Source organism: Pogona vitticeps, chromosome 4 (assembly GCF_051106095.1).
Source record: "Pogona vitticeps strain Pit_001003342236 chromosome 4, PviZW2.1, whole genome shotgun sequence".
NCBI classification, from domain to species: Eukaryota; Metazoa; Chordata; class Lepidosauria; order Squamata; family Agamidae; genus Pogona; species Pogona vitticeps.
This window is the reverse complement of record NC_135786.1, coordinates 59748658-59766045: the sequence shown is the minus strand read 5'-3', so window position 1 is coordinate 59766045 and position 17388 is coordinate 59748658. Positions and strand designations below refer to the sequence as shown.

The 17388-nt window shown below is 41.9% G+C and overlaps 1 protein-coding gene and 1 pseudogene across 20 annotated transcripts in view; both read right to left on the bottom strand.

Annotated features, from left to right (window-relative positions):
• The window catches only part of PTPRF (protein tyrosine phosphatase receptor type F), a 653187-nt gene that overhangs the window by 614989 nt on the left and 20810 nt on the right, over nt 1-17388 (bottom strand). The window lies entirely within an intron of this gene.
• Nucleotides 11969-12123, bottom strand: LOC140707173 (U1 spliceosomal RNA; annotated as a pseudogene).

The window sequence follows — 17388 nt, the reverse complement described above, 5'->3', positions numbered from 1 at the left end:
AATGTTGCAATAACACATCTGAAGTCTCCCAAAAGCATGTGGGAAAAAGTGTTATGGTCTCATGAAACCAAGGTTGAACTTTTCAACCATAATTCCAAAAGATCTGTTTGGCGCAAAAACACCAAAAGAACACCATACCCACAGTGAAACATGGTGGTGGCAGCATCATATTTGGGGCTATTTTTCTTCAGCTGGGACAGGGACCTTAGTCAAGCTAGAGGGAATTATGAACAGTTCCAAATACCAGTCAATATTGGCACAAAACCTTCAGTCTTCTGCTAGAAAGCTGAACATGAGGAGGAACTTCATCTTTCAGCATGATAACGACCTAAAGCATACATCCAAATCAACAAAGGAAAGGCTTCACCAGAAGATGATTAATGTTTTGGAATGGCCCAGCCAGAGTCCAGACCTGAATCCAATTGAATATCTGTGAGGTGATATGAAGAGGGCTGTGCACAGGAGATGTCCTTGCAATCTGACAGATTTGGACCGTTTTTGCAAAGAAAAGTGGGCAAATATTACCAGGTCAAGATATGCCATACTGATAGACTCATACCCAAAAAGGCTGAGTGCTATAATAAAATCAAAAGGTGCTTCGGCAAAGTATTAGTTTAAGGGTATGCACACAGATGCAACCATATTATTTAAGTTTTTTATTTTTATTTCCCTCCAATTAAAAGATTTCCGTTTGTTGTTCAACTGAGTTGTACAGTTCATACATCTCATTAAAGGTGGAAAAAGTTCTGAAATGATTTATCTTTGTCTCATTTTTTAATATTTTTTACATCACAGACACTTGACATTTTAACAGGGGTGTGTAAACTTTTTATATCAACTGTAAGTTGCAAGTAACTGGATGACACATTACAGTGGACGTTTATTTTCCATATAATGGACAAACATTACTGAGCACATGAAAGCCTTGTTTTTGACAATTTATCACAACTTTATTTTTCATCCACTTTTATGTAGGACTGTGTTCATTGTAATCATTGTTAGTGATCTCAAATGTTTAAGACAAGACCAAAACACCACCTACAGAAGCCTTTACAAGCCTCCACGGCTTCAAGACACCACCAGCAGCAGCACATGATTGTAAGAAAACACAGCAAACAAACTTGTGAAACTTGCTTGGTCGTGTCAAGTCAAGTTAAAAATGAACATGCATACTGGCAGCAGTAGAAATGTTCAGGCTGTCCTCCCTATATGTCTGAGGAAACTGTGAAGGATACAGCCAGACTAGACATGCTCTGACACATGTGGCAAACAAAGATGTGAAGGACTGGGGAAAGGCCGGAAAAATGCAGGGGCCTTTTTCAGAAAATGAATCAGGGACTAGTACTATGAAATATTTACTGTATTTTTTGCTCTATAAGACGCACTTTCCCCACCAAAAAAAGTGGGGTGAAACGTCTGTGCGCCTTATGGAGCGAAGGTGATTTTGCCCCTACTGGCCCCGTGGGGGGGAGTGTCGCAAGGGTCCGAGTGAGCCTTCCAGGACCCTTGCGACGCTCCCCCCACCCCCATGGGGCCAGCGGGGGCGAAATCATGACCTTCCAGGACCTTTTTCAGGCTTGGAAAGGCTCAGAAAGGTCCCTGAAGGTCCTGATTTCGCCCGTGCTGGCCCAGTGGGGGGGGGAGCGTCGCAAGGGTCCTGGAAGGCTCACTCGTCCTGGAACACACCCTAGGACCCTTTGAAAACTCACCCTGCCCCCCCGGGGGCCAGAGGGGGTGAAATCACCACCTTCTGGGGCTCTTTTGAGGCTTCAAAAGAGCCCCAAAAGGTGGCGATTTCACCCCTTCTGGCCTCCAGGGGGGCAGGGTGAGTCTGCAAAGGGTCCTGGAACACACCCTAGGACCCTAGGATCCTAGGGTGTGTTCCATAAGATGGACCTCTCCATAAGACTCACCAAATTTTTAGGAGAAGAAAACAGATTTTTTTTCATTTTCTTCTCCTAAAATTTGGTGCATCTTATGGAGAGGTGCGTCTTATGGCGCGAAAAATACAGTAATTACATAATGATTTACTGGATTTTAGATAGCTAAAATCTATCTGGGTTTAGGTCTCTGGCTGTGGAGCCAGAGGTTGGGAGTTAAATTTCCCAGTGTGCTTCCTTGACTGAGGCTGGACTCGAAAATCCATAGGGTCATTTCCAGCTTTAAGATGTTTTAAGATGATGATGATGTTCAAGCCAATCAGTTCCTATGTTGCTCTCTGATCTTTGCTCCTGCAAAATAGTTTTTAAGCACTCTTAGGACTTTAAATTCAAACAGAATTTCCAGATATTGCCAAGTTCAAAATATCTTCAGGAATGCTTCAGATCCAGGAACGCCTTCAGAAATCCTACCAAACATTTCCCCTCCTACAATAAGATGGCATGGCCTTTGCACAACATGGCTTCTAACTCTTCCTCTTACCTGCTTCAGATTCTTCTGTCTCCTGCACCACATAAAATAAGTGGTCTATTTATGAGAATACACCAAATCAAAAAGTAATAGCAAGCGGTCCCTGAAGCCGGCAAGGTGGTGTAGCCGGTTTGGCCTACGGACCCCAAAAGCCCGGCTCACAAGGGGACCTTAGGAGCCAGGCCTCGGCTGGCGGGCGCCTGAGTCCCCGGATAAGGGCCGAGACAGCCTACCAGCACCAGAGGAGCCCCAGCGGCTGCCCGGCTCTCCCTTCGTCCATGGCCTTCCCCTTCGCTGACCTGGGGTCAGCCTTGGCGATCGGGAAGAAGCGGCGGTTGAAGCTGTCCGCTACCAGTATGGCCTGGAGCAGAGGCTCCTCTTGGGGATCGAGCCCTTGAGAAGCTCCGGCCCTGCCACGCTTCCCAGAGGCACCTTGAGCCACCATGACAACACTCGACCACCTTCACGTGCTACCTCTTTGGCTCACCTTAATATTGTTTCTAATACTGTTAGCCACCCAGAGTGGCCTGGTTGCCAGAAGGTGCGGTATATACATTCAATAAATAAATTAAATAAATTAAATAAATTAAATAAATAAATAAATAAATGAATAAATGAATGAATGAATGAATAAATAAATAAATAAATGATATTTATTTTCTCTCTGTGAGACAACAGAGCTAATTACAGTGGTGCCCCGCATAGCGAGGTTAATCTGTTCCGGATTAACCTTTGCTATGCGAAAACATCGCTGTACGGATCAAAAAAAGCCATTGGAACGCATTAAACGCATTAAACACATTAATCGGCAGAAAACTCACCGTACAGCGATGTTTTCCGGGTCCGGCAGCCATTTTCGCGCCCTCGGTAAGCAAGGGGAGGGCGCGAAAACACTGCGCGCGGCCATTTCGGCTGTAACGAGACTGCGGATCAGCTGTTCGATGGGTCCAAAATGGCCACTGGAACACCTGAAATGGCCGCGTGCAGCGTTTTCGCGCCCTCCCCTCGCTTACCAAGGGCGCGCAAACGCTGCCCGCGGCCATTTCGGGTGTTCCGGCGGCCATTTTGGACCCGCCGAACAGCTGATCCGCGGGGCGCAAAGTGAAGGTCGGTAAGCGAACCACTTACCGACCATCGCAAAGCGATTTTCGGCCATAGGGGCCATCGCTTTGCGATCGCATTTGCAATCGCTAAAACCCCCTCGCTATGCGGATTCGTCGTTCTACGGTGCGCTCGCTAAGCGAGGCACCACTGTATTCTGTTTTGACTGAGAAACAGGTGACAACATAACTTCTTCTGTTTTCAGATTCTCCTTTATTTTAGTGTGCGTAGTATATTAGGTGGCACAACAGAGATGAATAAGAGAGATTCTAGGAACTTATCAGGAGAAAGAAATGTTTGAATTCGATCCCTGCTTCTTTACGAGCAGTCAATTTTGTCTGTTCTGGCTATTTCTACCCTGTAAGGCACAATCCTAGCTAGCCACTAAACCAGCCACGTCTGTGCACAGTCTAAATCCCTAGCCAACAGACCTTGGCCCTGGGTTTGCTTGCTTGTTTACTTGTTGTTTGATTTATTTATTTATTTTTAATTATTTGATTTCTATCCTGCCCATCTAGACCAAAGGTCTATTCTGAGCGGTTTGCAAATTTAAAAACAACAAAACCAAAAACATATATTATAGGTCCAGGATGGTAATGACGACACCTGGGTCTCCATGGCGAGCGCCAGGTCCAGATGTACACCCAAACTGCGAACCTCACTCTTGGTGGTAAGAGTCACCCCCCAAAGGAACGGGAGTTTCCCAGACCACTGATGTCTGGGACACCCACCCAAAGGACCACCGTCTTGCCCGGATTCAACCTGAGTCCATTCACCAGCATTCATTGCTGAACAGCCCCCGGGCAGTGCTCAAGGGACGAAACAGCATCCGCTGTTGTTGGAAAAAAGGAGATGTACAGCTGAGTATCATCAGTGTACTGATGACACAAAGCCCCACAACCCCTGATGACCCTTCCCAGCAGCCTCATAGAGATGTTAAACAGCATTGGAGAGATAATCGAGCCCTGCAGAACCCCACAATTAAGGCTCCATGGGGCCGAGAAACTCTCTCCAATCTGCACTCTCTGGGGATGGTCCTCCAAGAAGGAACAGAGCCAGGCAAGAGCCAGGCCACCGATTCCCAGCTCGGAGAGCCTCCCCAGGAGAATACTGTGATCAACGGTATCAAAGGCAGCTGAGATATCAAGGAGGACCAACAGAGACATTATGCCCGTGCCGGCCTCCCTCAGTAGGTCATCAACAGGGCGACCAATGCTGTTTCCATGCTGTGGTGCGGCCTGAAGCCCAACTGGAACAGATCCAAGGCATTGGTTTCATCCCAGAAGAGCCCGCCACCCTCTCAACTACCTTGCTGAGAAAAGAAACATTGGCGACAGGCCTATAATTACCAATATTGTCCGCCGCCAAGCTCAGTTTCTTCCTAATGGGTCTAATGAGTGTTTGCTGGAGAGACCCATTAATTATTGCCATAGCCCATTCAGATGTCATAGGCCTGGCTGCTTTGATTAGCCAGGCTGGGCAGGGTCAAGGGAGGAGGAGGTGGCACGACAGTGGTCAAGCACTCTGCCCACCATGTCTGATGTCACTGGCTGAAAGTGGTTAAGTCTCATCGGGCAAGACAGAGCACTGGACATCTCAGCTCGATCCACTGTTTTCAAATAGGAGGTAAGATCCTGGCAGATGGTGTCCACTTTTGATTTAAACCTCTCTAAAGATTTTATGCTATTGCCTCTCATTGGATCAGATCTTCCACTTGTGGTTTGGAAGCAACATTTAGATATTACTTCATTCCAGATGTGAAACTCTACAGAATGTTAGGAAACAAACATTAGTCGTTGTGTCCATTATCCTATTGAGTTCCTCAGAATTCCATTTTTGTCTTTCCTGCTTTTTAAGCATCTTTCTACATGTAACCACTAAAGAAAGTCACCCAGGGATATGAGCTGTGTCTGATGACAGTCAGCTTTTCTCATTTTTCATCAGAGCTGAACAACATGGTGACATTTCCAAATGCACTCTAGGATCCACAGCAAACCAGATTAGGATGAATATATTTAAACTCAAACCAGACAAAAGCAGACTTGGTGACTCTGGTGAACTGTGACTGCAGCTAGCTGGCTTTTGGGCTGCTCCAGAAGCATACATGGATCCTAGATTCCCCTGGTAGTAGCTGTGCCCTGACATACAGTATCTGTTATCAGCTTCAGGTACAGGGCCAAGCTATTTCCTCTCCTGGAAGACACAGACCAAGATATTATCCATGCTTTGGGGACTTCCAGATTCTATTAATGCAATGTGTTCTATGTGGAACTTTCCTTTAAAAGACACCAGCAATTTTAAATTAGTATGCAACATACTGACAACTGATGGATGGGATTTGGAACAATATCACACCTATTTTAAGCATCTGCATTGCTTGTCAGTTTGTTTTGAGGCCCAATTCAAGGTGCTAAAGTAGACCCATAAAGCTATAAATAATCTGTGCTCTGATTATCCCACAGTCTGTTTTCTACACATAAATTCCATCAACATTTATGATCCAGGATATACCATCCTCTACTCAGAGTATGTAAACCTTTATCAAAAGTACAGCCTTTTTGGTAGCTTCAGCTTTTTGGGGTAGATGTTCATTTGGCTCCCTCTTTCTAGAGTTAAGCAATTTCTTTTTTTTCTTTTTTTTTACTATGTCTTCAAATGTTCAACTGCATTAGAAGATTTCTATTGTGATTCTGTTCTATTTACCACAAAATATTGAAAACACTGTTTTCACTACACTGGTTTAGTTTTTATACTATAAATTGCTCTAGAAGTACTGTGAATAAAGTGAATAATGCAAATATTGTACAGCATTATATAATTAGTACACTAGTTCTCACTGAATTTCTTAAAACTGAACATAGCACAGATAGGCTTTTATTTTACAGCGAGAAAACAAAAGCTGAGAGAGAAATTACACATTAAGTCCTTGTTAAGTCAACAACCCAACTGTTGTTAAGTCAATGACCCAACTTCCTCTAAAATAAATAGCATAATTAAAAATATATATAATGACATTAGCATTTTGACCTCAAACCCACATTAACAAAATGTTATCCTCACCAGATATTCTATGTATATATACACATAATTACACTTCACAATGTGTTCAAAAGACCACAGTATGGGGAAGGGTGTCAGTAGGACTGTATTTCTCTACAAGCTCAAAAGTATACATTTTAAGAAAGATTTCTTCACACTAGAGTGTCAGTCTGTATTTCTATGTTTCATTATCCAATATTCCGTCGCATAGCTCCACCTGAACTCTGCCAATGTAATGCCACCAGCATAGTCAGACTGCCTCTAATTAAATAAACTCTTTTTCGATTTCAGAATGCACATTCATAATGCATGCAATGACATAAAGTTGTATCACTGTGAAACTGAAAAAGGAACTCTTTGATTAGTGGCAATCTGCTGATGACATCACTCACACTGTGAAAATGGTACTATGCAAATGGATACTGGACTCTGTTTCTCAACTAAGGATACACTTCATGCCCCCCACATCAAAATCCACAATATACTTGCAGTATTCATACATGACTATAGTGCCTTTGACACAACAAACGTGGTTGTGACACTAGCATTACTTTCCAATTATTTGTTCTTCAAATATTTCACTATCCTCATTCAGAAAAAAGCTAGCCCCACAGCTGTGTTGTTTGCTTTGATTATTTAACATTTAAGAACATTTAATTTGGGAAATAAATTAAGTAGGTATACTATGCACACACGGATGACAGAATGAACAGTTCCAGATATCTCCTTAAACCATAACTGACAAACCGTTGGGGAGGGAGGAGATTATGGCAGCATTTTCAATTGACTAGATGGGCGGGGTATAAATGCAATAAATAAATAAATAAATAATTTTTCCTAAGAATATATTCATGTACAGGGAAAACATGATTGTAATACAGACATATTCAAATTGTTTTCATTCACTATTACATGTTTGTTACTTTATTCAAACTATGTGATCAAAATTCAAAACAGATGATATAAAATGAAGAATGCAACACAACCATCTACATTTAAATAGTAAATGGCGTTTCCCACCACCTGATGGTATCGTGTGCTTCAAAGTAATATTTTAACAATGGTTTACTCCTCCTTGTTCCAAGATTTACACTCATTCAGTCAACTGACTAAGCAGTCTTTTTCTTTTCTTTTCTTTCACAACATTTTATATTTGTGCCAGCAGCAGAATTAGCAAGTTTATAACAGCATTTGCATCTTCATAGTACATACTGCTGATGTTCGCTTACTCCAACTGGGGAATCTTAGCATACAATAAATGTGTTTAACTGCCATTGTGGTTGTTGCAGTCTGCAGCTGAATCTTAGCATACAATAAATGTGTTTAACTGCCATTGTGGTTGTTGCAGTCTGCAGCTGTGTTAACGTAGGTGGTTTTAAGAAACTGCATCCACAACCTTTCTACTGTTTAAAGGGGGGGGGGGGGATACAGGACAAACCCGGTACAAAAGCCACTAGCTCAGTTCCTGCAACAAAGTCATTGTGATAAATAAAACTATATTTGCTTGACCTCTTGCAGACAGAAAATTGCTCTCCCTGCCAAGAGAACAAATAAAAATTTAGCAAGGTTGCTTCAGCAGATGGAGATCACTGCAACAGTTCATAGTCTAGTAACTCCTTCTGTCTTGTTGTCATAGATCTTTCTAATGTGGAATCTATTTTTACTTTTGCTCAAACAAGCAGCGTAAAGTGTAAGATACACATTTTCAGATCACACCCATGACAAGACCTCACAAGAACAACAAAAATTGGCAGAAAATCAGAACTAGCCTGTTTTACCAAAACTTGCATGACAGTAATTCGGTTCTGTCTATTCACATATAACATTCCCCTACCTGAGATATGGAGTACCAAGACAACATAATATTAGTTATTACTGCACAAACATCAGCACACTGGGATTTTTTTCCCACCCATACAAGCTGGTGTCTGAATGCCAAAATTAATCCAAACACACTTCTTAATATACAAAACAAAGTGAATTTGATATCAGTATCCCTACAAGTATCAAATGTTTTAAAATTCATTTAGTCCAGCAGCACTAACGTTAAAATCTCCCAGTCCAACACACCAGAACGGGATTTAAAAAGGAAGCTCTCTACAACTGTGCTCAGCCAGAAAGTCCTGGAGGATGAATACTAGGACTTTTTTTGTTCCTTCATTAAATTGAAGATTAGTTCCAATCCATTATCTGTGGCAGCAGGATGGGAATAAAAAGGGACCTCTCTGCAGCTCAGCTCACTGAAAAGAAATCCCATACCGGTAAATGATGTGGGATGAAAGCCACATGTGCATATGCAGGAAAGAAAGGAATGTGCATGTGATTTTCTTTGAATGGTGAATGTGAGACAATGCAAGTATATGTGTGAGTCAGAGCAGAACTGGCTGTGCAAAAGACCAGTGTGGTGCCTACGTGTGGATGGATGGTCTGTGTGTTGGGAGTAGCATGTTGAGGGACAGAAACAGTGCAAACATGTACGGGAGAGAAAGGTGTGCACTTTGAGAATGAGCTGTATGTTTATGAGACAGACAAAGAGACAGACAATGTTGTCTCCAGGAGTAGGACATCCTGGAGGTAGTGAAGAACAGGAAGTAGACAGATAGTATTTGTGTTTTATCATGCAAAGGATGCCCTTAAACACAGATGTGCTCATCTACACAGGAGAATACAGTGGTACAAACTGATTTAATAGTGTGCATAAATGGTAAACAAATCAACGAACACAACACCTTTCACAACAGCATGTGATCCCAGTCCCCAAGATTTTCTATACTGGGTTCCAACTTCATAGCAACTTAAGTCAGGCAATAAAACCTTGGACAATGGATTTTTTTAGAAGATGGAGAGTCACCTTACTCTTGTACCCTTTTGCAAAAAAACTTCCCTTACACTGAAGGAATCATTGGGGGGAGGCACATTAACAGCAGAGTTAGAAAGTAACCCTTTGATACAGTAGTGCCAGCAAGTTGCTATATTAAATCAATATTAATGCTGCACAATGTCTTCATAGAAAGGAATTCCCTGATGTCCTCCTGTCCAGACAATGTTGCCGAGGCTTTTAAAAACATTTCTCTAAAAGGAATGATTCCAAGGAGGAGTTTGCACTGAATGTTCAGTGAACCAGATAATGTTTCAATAGATTTCTAACAGTTTCATTTTATGTTTTTATATTGCTTAGGGACCTTGAAAAGTTTCACTAAGTGCTTTTACCAAGGTTGTGTTTGTATGTTTAAGACACTTGTGTTGCACATTGACAGTCTTTTGCCTTTCCCCTTCTTCAAAGACTTGCTTACATCCAAAAACTAGTTAAAGGAAATAACTGCTTTAATTTCTCGTGCACATCATACAAATTCAAATGCCTCATAAAATCTAGGGTGAGGACGATGAAATCGGTTGCTAAATCTCAAACTAGGCAATCAATGAACCTCACTTCTGCTGTAGAGTTATCCAAGTCAGTTTGATCAGGAAGTGGGCACCAGGGCAGGAAAAGAACAAAAAAGAAAAAAAAGCATTAAAAGGCTACCCAAAAAAAACATTTTTCACACACTTTCAAATGTCTATTGATACCTACTTTAAAAAAATTAATTGGATTAATTTTTTCTCTCAAAAATGGGGCTCAGGGTAGATTCACAGTAAGAATGAATGAACAGCAATAAACAATAATTAGAACACAGAACTATTCAAATATTTAAAAACAATTAAATTTAACATGCAAACATACCAGTGAAGAAAATAGCACCCGCCTTGTAAAACACTCTTTGCTCAGCAAATGGTCAGCTGCTAAATCTCCCCTGAAATAAATCTTATTTCTTTGCAGCAGGACAACAGAGCTGGAGCAAACATACTCCTCCTAACTTCTAATGAGGTCCAGAGCTCAGGAACAATAACCAAGAAAGCACTTTCTCATAACGCCACTGGACATGGTGCTGAAGTTTGCAGGACCAAAGACAATGTACAAATTACATATGGGGAATTGTTTCCTCCTCCTCCTCCTCCTCCTCCTCCTCCTCCTCCTCCTCCTTCTTCTTCTTCTTCTTCTTCTTCTTCTTCTTCTTCTTCTTCTTCTTCTTCTTTAAGCTTCTACTCAAGCTTTTTTAAGCTTCTACCTTGCTGACAAAGGTCCGCATAATCAAAGCTATGGTTTTTTCCAGTAATGATATATGGGAGTGAGAGCTAGACCACAAGGAAGGCTGACTGCCAAAGAACTGATGCTTTTGAATTGTGGTGCTGGAGGAGGCTCTTGAGAGTCCCCTGGATTGCAAAGAGAACAAACCCGGTTGTTGTGGGTTTTTCGGGCTTCTTGGCTGTGTTCTGAAGGTGGTTTTTCCTAACGTTTCACCAGTCTCTGTGGCCGGCATCTTCAGAGGACAGCAAACCTATCTATTCTGAAGGAAATCAACTCTGAGTGTTCACTGGAAGGACAGATCCTGAAGCTGAGGCTCCAATACTTTGGCCATCTCATGAGAAGAGGACTCCTTGGAAAAGACCCTGATGTTGGGAAAGAGTGAAGGCAAGAGGAGAAGGGGGTGACAGAGAACGAGATGGTTGGACGGTGTCACTGAAGCTACCAACATGAATTTGACCCAACTCCGGGAGACAGTGGAAGACAGGAGGGCCTGGCGTGGTCTGGTCCATGGGGTCACGAAGAGTCGGACACGACCAAACGACTAAACAACAACAACAACTGAAGGTTGGGAACCACTGCTCTAGAGTACAATGACTTGATGTGCCCATTCGATTCCAAAGTGTTGTAATGAGGTGCCACCAATGTAACCAAGTTCAGGGAAGCAGTGACCACTGTCTACACTCAAAAAGTTAGGAAGTGAGGGTGAACAGGCTGGAGTTAAATCCTAACAAGACAGAGCTACTGCTGGGCAATACAACCTCAGGCTCGGAAACTGATACTTAACTTGTTCTAGAAGGAACCAAATCCCTGGTTTACATTTAGGAGGCTTGCAGTCTATGATTACTCCTTTATTCTGCACTACCCCAGACTGTCAGTTGAGCGATGATAAGGAGTGCATTTGCAAAACTCTGTTTAGTGTATCAGCTATGTCCTTTCTGAAGTCAACCTGATTTGGCACTGTCATCCATGCCTTACTTACCGTATTTTTTGCTCCATAAGACGCACTTTTTCTCTCCAAAAAGGTGGGAGAGAAAGTACATGCGTCTTATGGAGCGAATGCAATAACCCAGGGTTCAGCCACCACCACCCAAAAGCCTCCCACTGCCATGCCAGGAGGCCTCTGAACTGACAGCAGAGACTGCGTGCTGTTCTGACCTCAGCATTCTGCACTGCTGGCTTTCCAATATCTGCTCCCTGCAGCTCAACTGGAAAACCAGCAACACAAACAGGCCTGTGACAGCAAGCAATGCAAACAGCCAAGGACCAAAGGGGAAGGAGTGATTCTATAAAAACCAGGGGAAACCAGAAACACAGTCCCCCATTTAGGCAGTTGATTTTCCCACATTTGGGGAAATCACAGGGGTCAGCTCATCTGAAGTGCAATAGATGAGCTTTACCCTGGGAAAACCACTCTTACAAGAATGGTATCTTCCCTGCCAGATCTGAGTTGGAATGTCCCCTAAACCACCTGCCCCTTTCTGTGGCCTATCCCCAAAAGGCATGGTGACCTCCAGCTGGACCTCCTGATCAGAACAGGGTTGCACAGCCCCAGTGCTGAAAGAGGCCAGGAGAGCTCCTCAGTGTTTTGGGGTGCCCCACAGGACCCCCATCAGGGGCTAGATGTTCCTCCCACAATCCTCCAGTGCACATATATTAGCATACCTAATATGTGGGGAAGGCAGGGAAAATCGAAACTCAGTTAGTGAAGAGGCTGCTTGTCTGCTTCCTTGCTAGTCCAAGCAGTTAGAGAGCTGCTTGTTTTTCTTTAAAAGCTTCTTGTTTTGAGTTAAACCCTGTTTGGATTAAAAGGTGCTCCGTTTGAGTTGAAACCTGCTTGCCTGGGAAGCGGCTGATCAGCTGTTAGGTGGGGAAAGGGCAGGAATGGAGAAGAGCACAAAATGGCTGCCGTCTGCAGGCTGCCTGCTGGCATTTAGCTGTTTGGGGCTCTTTTTTGGCTGTTCTGGGGTCTACCAAGGCACTGTGAAGAGCCAGGCTCAGTCTACAGTACCTGGTAAGTGAATTTCTTTTAGGTTTTTTAAAGTTTCTGACCTTTTTCAATGTATTTCTATGGGAAATTTGGATTCAACTGGCAAACCTTTCAACTAGTTCTGGGCATCTAATAGAGAATGTATTTCCAAAGGGTGTTGTAGCAAGGAAACTAAGTGTGCCTCGTGACTTCTAACTGGATTACAGTACCTGCTTCCTGATTTCAGTTACTATAGTTTGTATTCAGTTTTTTTGGCTGGTCAAGAACATTGTTCCTGGCTTTGTGTGTTGTGCCTTGCATGCTATAAACGTCCAATTATGTCAGAAAATGGAGATTTGGTCTTATGCTAAGCATGTGCTACTGCTGGTGAATGGGATCAGGTTAAGCTTTGTGTTGCTGTTCTTTTGCATAACCTAAAGTAAATAAGGAAAACCAGCTGTTAAATAGTTTAATTCCACTATTTATCCTCCACACAACTAAAAGGGACCTCTCAATGCAGTGCCCAATCAGACAAACCATTTCTAATTTAATATAGGATTGAGCTGTAGATGGGCAGAGTTGCACAACAATCTCATCTGTCATTTCTATAAGCATGGGGAAGAGGTGGATGAAAGGAAATGTAAAATATAGGTAGCGTGGTATAGGTCTTATCACTGGCTGATAATGGTCTATATGTACTTGAATTAAATTTATGGTACATGAGTACACAAAGCTTTAAGTCTCTCCATTTGTTAATGACAGTGGTAATGGTTCTTAATGCCACTGTTGACTGCTGTTCACTTTACATGGTTCAAATGTTATTCTGTTATAGTGTATTAAATATTTTATTACACTATTTGGTTCAGAATATATTTTCCCTGTTTAACCCCTCTAAAAATTATGTGCGTCTTAAGATCCGGAGCGTCTTATGGAGCAAAAAATACGGTATATCACAACTTGATTCCTGTGAGACTACCCTTGAAGAGGGTCCAACCTCTTCACTTGAACTACAGCTGAACTTCTAACTAGTGCATGTCTCAAGATCATGGAGATCCAAATAATAGAAGATCTGCTAACTGCCAACAGGGCCCAATTTAAGGTATTTGTTTTAACCCTCGAGGTTATAGAATTTTTATTTATTTATTTATTTATTTATTTATTTATTTATTCATTTATTCATTCATTCATTCATTCATTCATTCATTCATTCATTCAATTTTTACACCGCTCCTCTAGACAACATCTAGAACAGGGGTCTCAAACTCAATTTACCTGGGGACTGCTGAAGGCAGAGTCTGTGTGAGGATGGGCCGCATCAGATTTTCCGACAAGTGGAGCAAGAGCCCGAGGAAGCCGCCTAGGAGTCCCCTTAACCCAGCTGGGGCTTCAAGGAGGAGGAGGGGCACGAGCCCTCAAACACACACACAACCTTCCTCTGAAGCCCTCCCTCAAAAAAAGGCAGTTCTGGATGGAGGGTGCAAGAGGCGCTGTCTTGGGAGAGAGCTGGTGAGCAAGGCAAGGCTTTTTTTGACTCTTGACAGCAGAGGACGTGTGGGCACTTCAGGGCGGGGCAGGCAAGGCGGGGGCCACAAACTATCATCCGGCGGGCCACAAATGGCCGCCGGGCCGCATGTTTGAGACCCCTGGTCTAAAATATATTGAGAACTGCCTATCTAATGGACCACCTGTTTTGTTATGAACACTCTAAATCAGTGGTGTCCAACCTTGGCCCTCCAGATATTCTTGGACTTTAACTCCCAGAAGCCTTCACCACCACCTCTGCTGGCCAGGATGGCTGGGAGTTGAAGTCCAAGAACATCTGGAGGGCCAAGGTTGGACATGACTGCTCTAAATATTATGATCTTGGAAAATGCCGTCTTGAAAGTGCCAACACCTACAGAAGTCAGTTTGACAAACATGTTGGAGAGGGTATTCAACTGCATTGCTCCCAGACAGTGGAATGTGCTTCCCTCAGAAATGCAATCAGTTTCTACTCTTACTGCTTTTAGGAATAGTATGAAGACACCTTTTTAAACTGGCTTCCAATACAATTCACTTTCTATTAGGAAGAACATACATACTACACCAATATTTAATTGATACTTAGTTTTTTTGTTTCAGTTAAAACTTTTATGTTATATAACACAAGTCAATGTTTTTATGATTTTGTTTGTTTTTTACTGTATTTTTTAATATAATAACTGCCTTCAGCAGTTAGTTCATTTAGTATAGAAGTGGTGCAGGCTGCTTTCCTTTATATTTCTAAATTGACATGCAATGAGCGGGGGGGATTTGACATAAGAAGATATCAGGATTCAGTGACTCTTTTTTTAAATAGTACACCCAATTGAGTTGGTATACTGGTCACTGGCACAGAGTATAAGCAGGTATGTGGAGCTAAAACATGGGTGGTATTTTATTCAACCCAAATTTCTTGATTTTTTGCAGATGTTCTTGTGCTTAAAGTATTAAAGATTAGTTGATATGTTCTTTATAGGTTTACTGCATTTATGCATCTATCAGATCTCTTCCTGGATTTCTACATATTGATATTTTATTTGTTTTGTACAGCATTAGTTACTTGAAGCTTCCTTTTAAAAATAAAAGCAGGGTACAAAAGATAAAGAATTGCTGGATAGTTTAGTGGATTAGGCCTCTAAGTTACACAAAACAAAGAATTGGTTGCTTTATCAATTACAGTGGTGCCTCGCTCAGCGACGAAATCGCTCAGCGATGGAGTTTTTGCGCTCACTTTGCGATGGTCCCTATGGGGTTTTTTCGCTTTGCAATGATCGCGGGGAAGCGATCATGGCAAAGCGACCCTTTTTTAACAGCTGATCGGTGGTTTCAAAATGGCCGCTGGGAAAACAAAATGGCCGCCCGCTGTATTTCCTCGCTTCAGAGGCACTGAAAATGGCCGCCCCTATGGAAGATCTTCCCTTAAAGGTTAGTTTTTAGCCCATAGGAACGCATTAATCGCATTCTAATGCGTTTCTATGGGCTTTTTAATATTGCTTAGCAATGAAATCGCTTAGCAACGTTTTTTCCGGAACCGATTAACGTCGCTAAGCGAGGCACCACTGTATTTCTGCCAGCTTTGAAATATATTTCTTAACTGCTTAAGACAACAAAAGCAAAAAAAGTTGCTACAAAATTTGGAGCAATTATTAAGCATATAAACCAAATCAGAGTAACTAACACAATTGCCCATCAAGCCTATCTAAGCAATCCATTGGCTAAAGTTGCTCCAGAAACAACAGGCACATGGGAAAGCAGTTAATACACAGATGCCTCTCATAACACCATCTACAGGGTATATGGCACAGAACAGGGACGGAATAATAACTAGGTAAGATAAATAAAAGAAATTATAAATGCTTTTCTTTGAAATCCTCTTCCACAGAAAATAAACCCCAAAACTCTGAACCGTAGTCATTAAGAAAAACATCTGGCATATTGCTTTGATTTGCAATACTAGGCATTGGACAGAAGTAAGATATTTTCCCCAAAGAAACTAATAATTGAGCATTCATATCCATGTATAACCTGTCATTTATTCCCTGCATCAGAAACTGCTCAAGTCTGATAGAATTAAACACTCACGTCAGGCAGATTTTGTTAAAAGCAATAATTACGTTATTACTAGAATATACAATTAAGTAATGAAAAAACCAGAATGACATTGCACAGCAATATTTTATCCACTTTCAAAAATATCAGTGGACTGAAAACATGTAGAATAATAGAAACAGTAATAAAAACACTTTCACTGAACTATCACAGTACCCAATTTAAAACTTCAGCCACAGGCAAGATACATAAATGATTAGCATTATGGTGTTTATTTTAATTACACTCTGCAATTAGAATCCAACAGGCTGTCAAGTCGTTTAGGATACTGAGAAAACCAATAATTTTAAAGCATTGGGTTCCACTTAGAAATTGCGCCTTGTTTTCTACAGTCATATTATGTCTGTCAACATCCAGCCAATGTAATAACTCTCCAACCATAAATTATTTCCCACTCAAATAATACTGTACCTTAAAACAATATATTCAGTATGTATCTTGGTGGTGGATAACAACAACAAGAAATTTCATGAGAAGTCCATTTCCATCCAGCCCAATGCTGACAAGAAACAAAAGGAACAAGTAACATCCAACAGATCCAACTATGAAGGAGAGAACAAAGTCTAAGGATGTTTTAAAAATGTATAGCTTTATTACAATTTATTTGGCAGTTTTTAAACTGTAATAAAGCTATACGTTTTTATGCGTCCTGATATTGTGGTTCTTCTTCATAACTGGATCAATTATGTTAAGATATACAGGCGTCAAACAAAGAAACAAAAAAACCCCACTTCTAATTTTGGCATATGTCAAGACCATAAAACTGGGTTTTTACATACACTTGATGTCAAGGCAAGTATCAAAAGTACAGAATATACAATAAAAGTCAACACTGCCATTCTTTTGCATAGTGGATTGGAGTGTGGCAGTGGAGCCAGGGACCATGAATCCAAATAGCCACTGTGCCTCCATGTGAAAGGGGCCAGCAAAGGTGACCCGGGAGTACGTGTAGCTGGCAGGGTCACACATCCTGCCACCTGAGCTGCCTTAGGCAAACAACACAGTTCAAAGTGCCACCAGGAGGGTCTGGTGAGCCATCTCTGAATACTTTATACTGTACCTAGAAAACCTCAGGAGGGTCACATAACTTGGAAATTACTTCATGGCCCATAGTTAT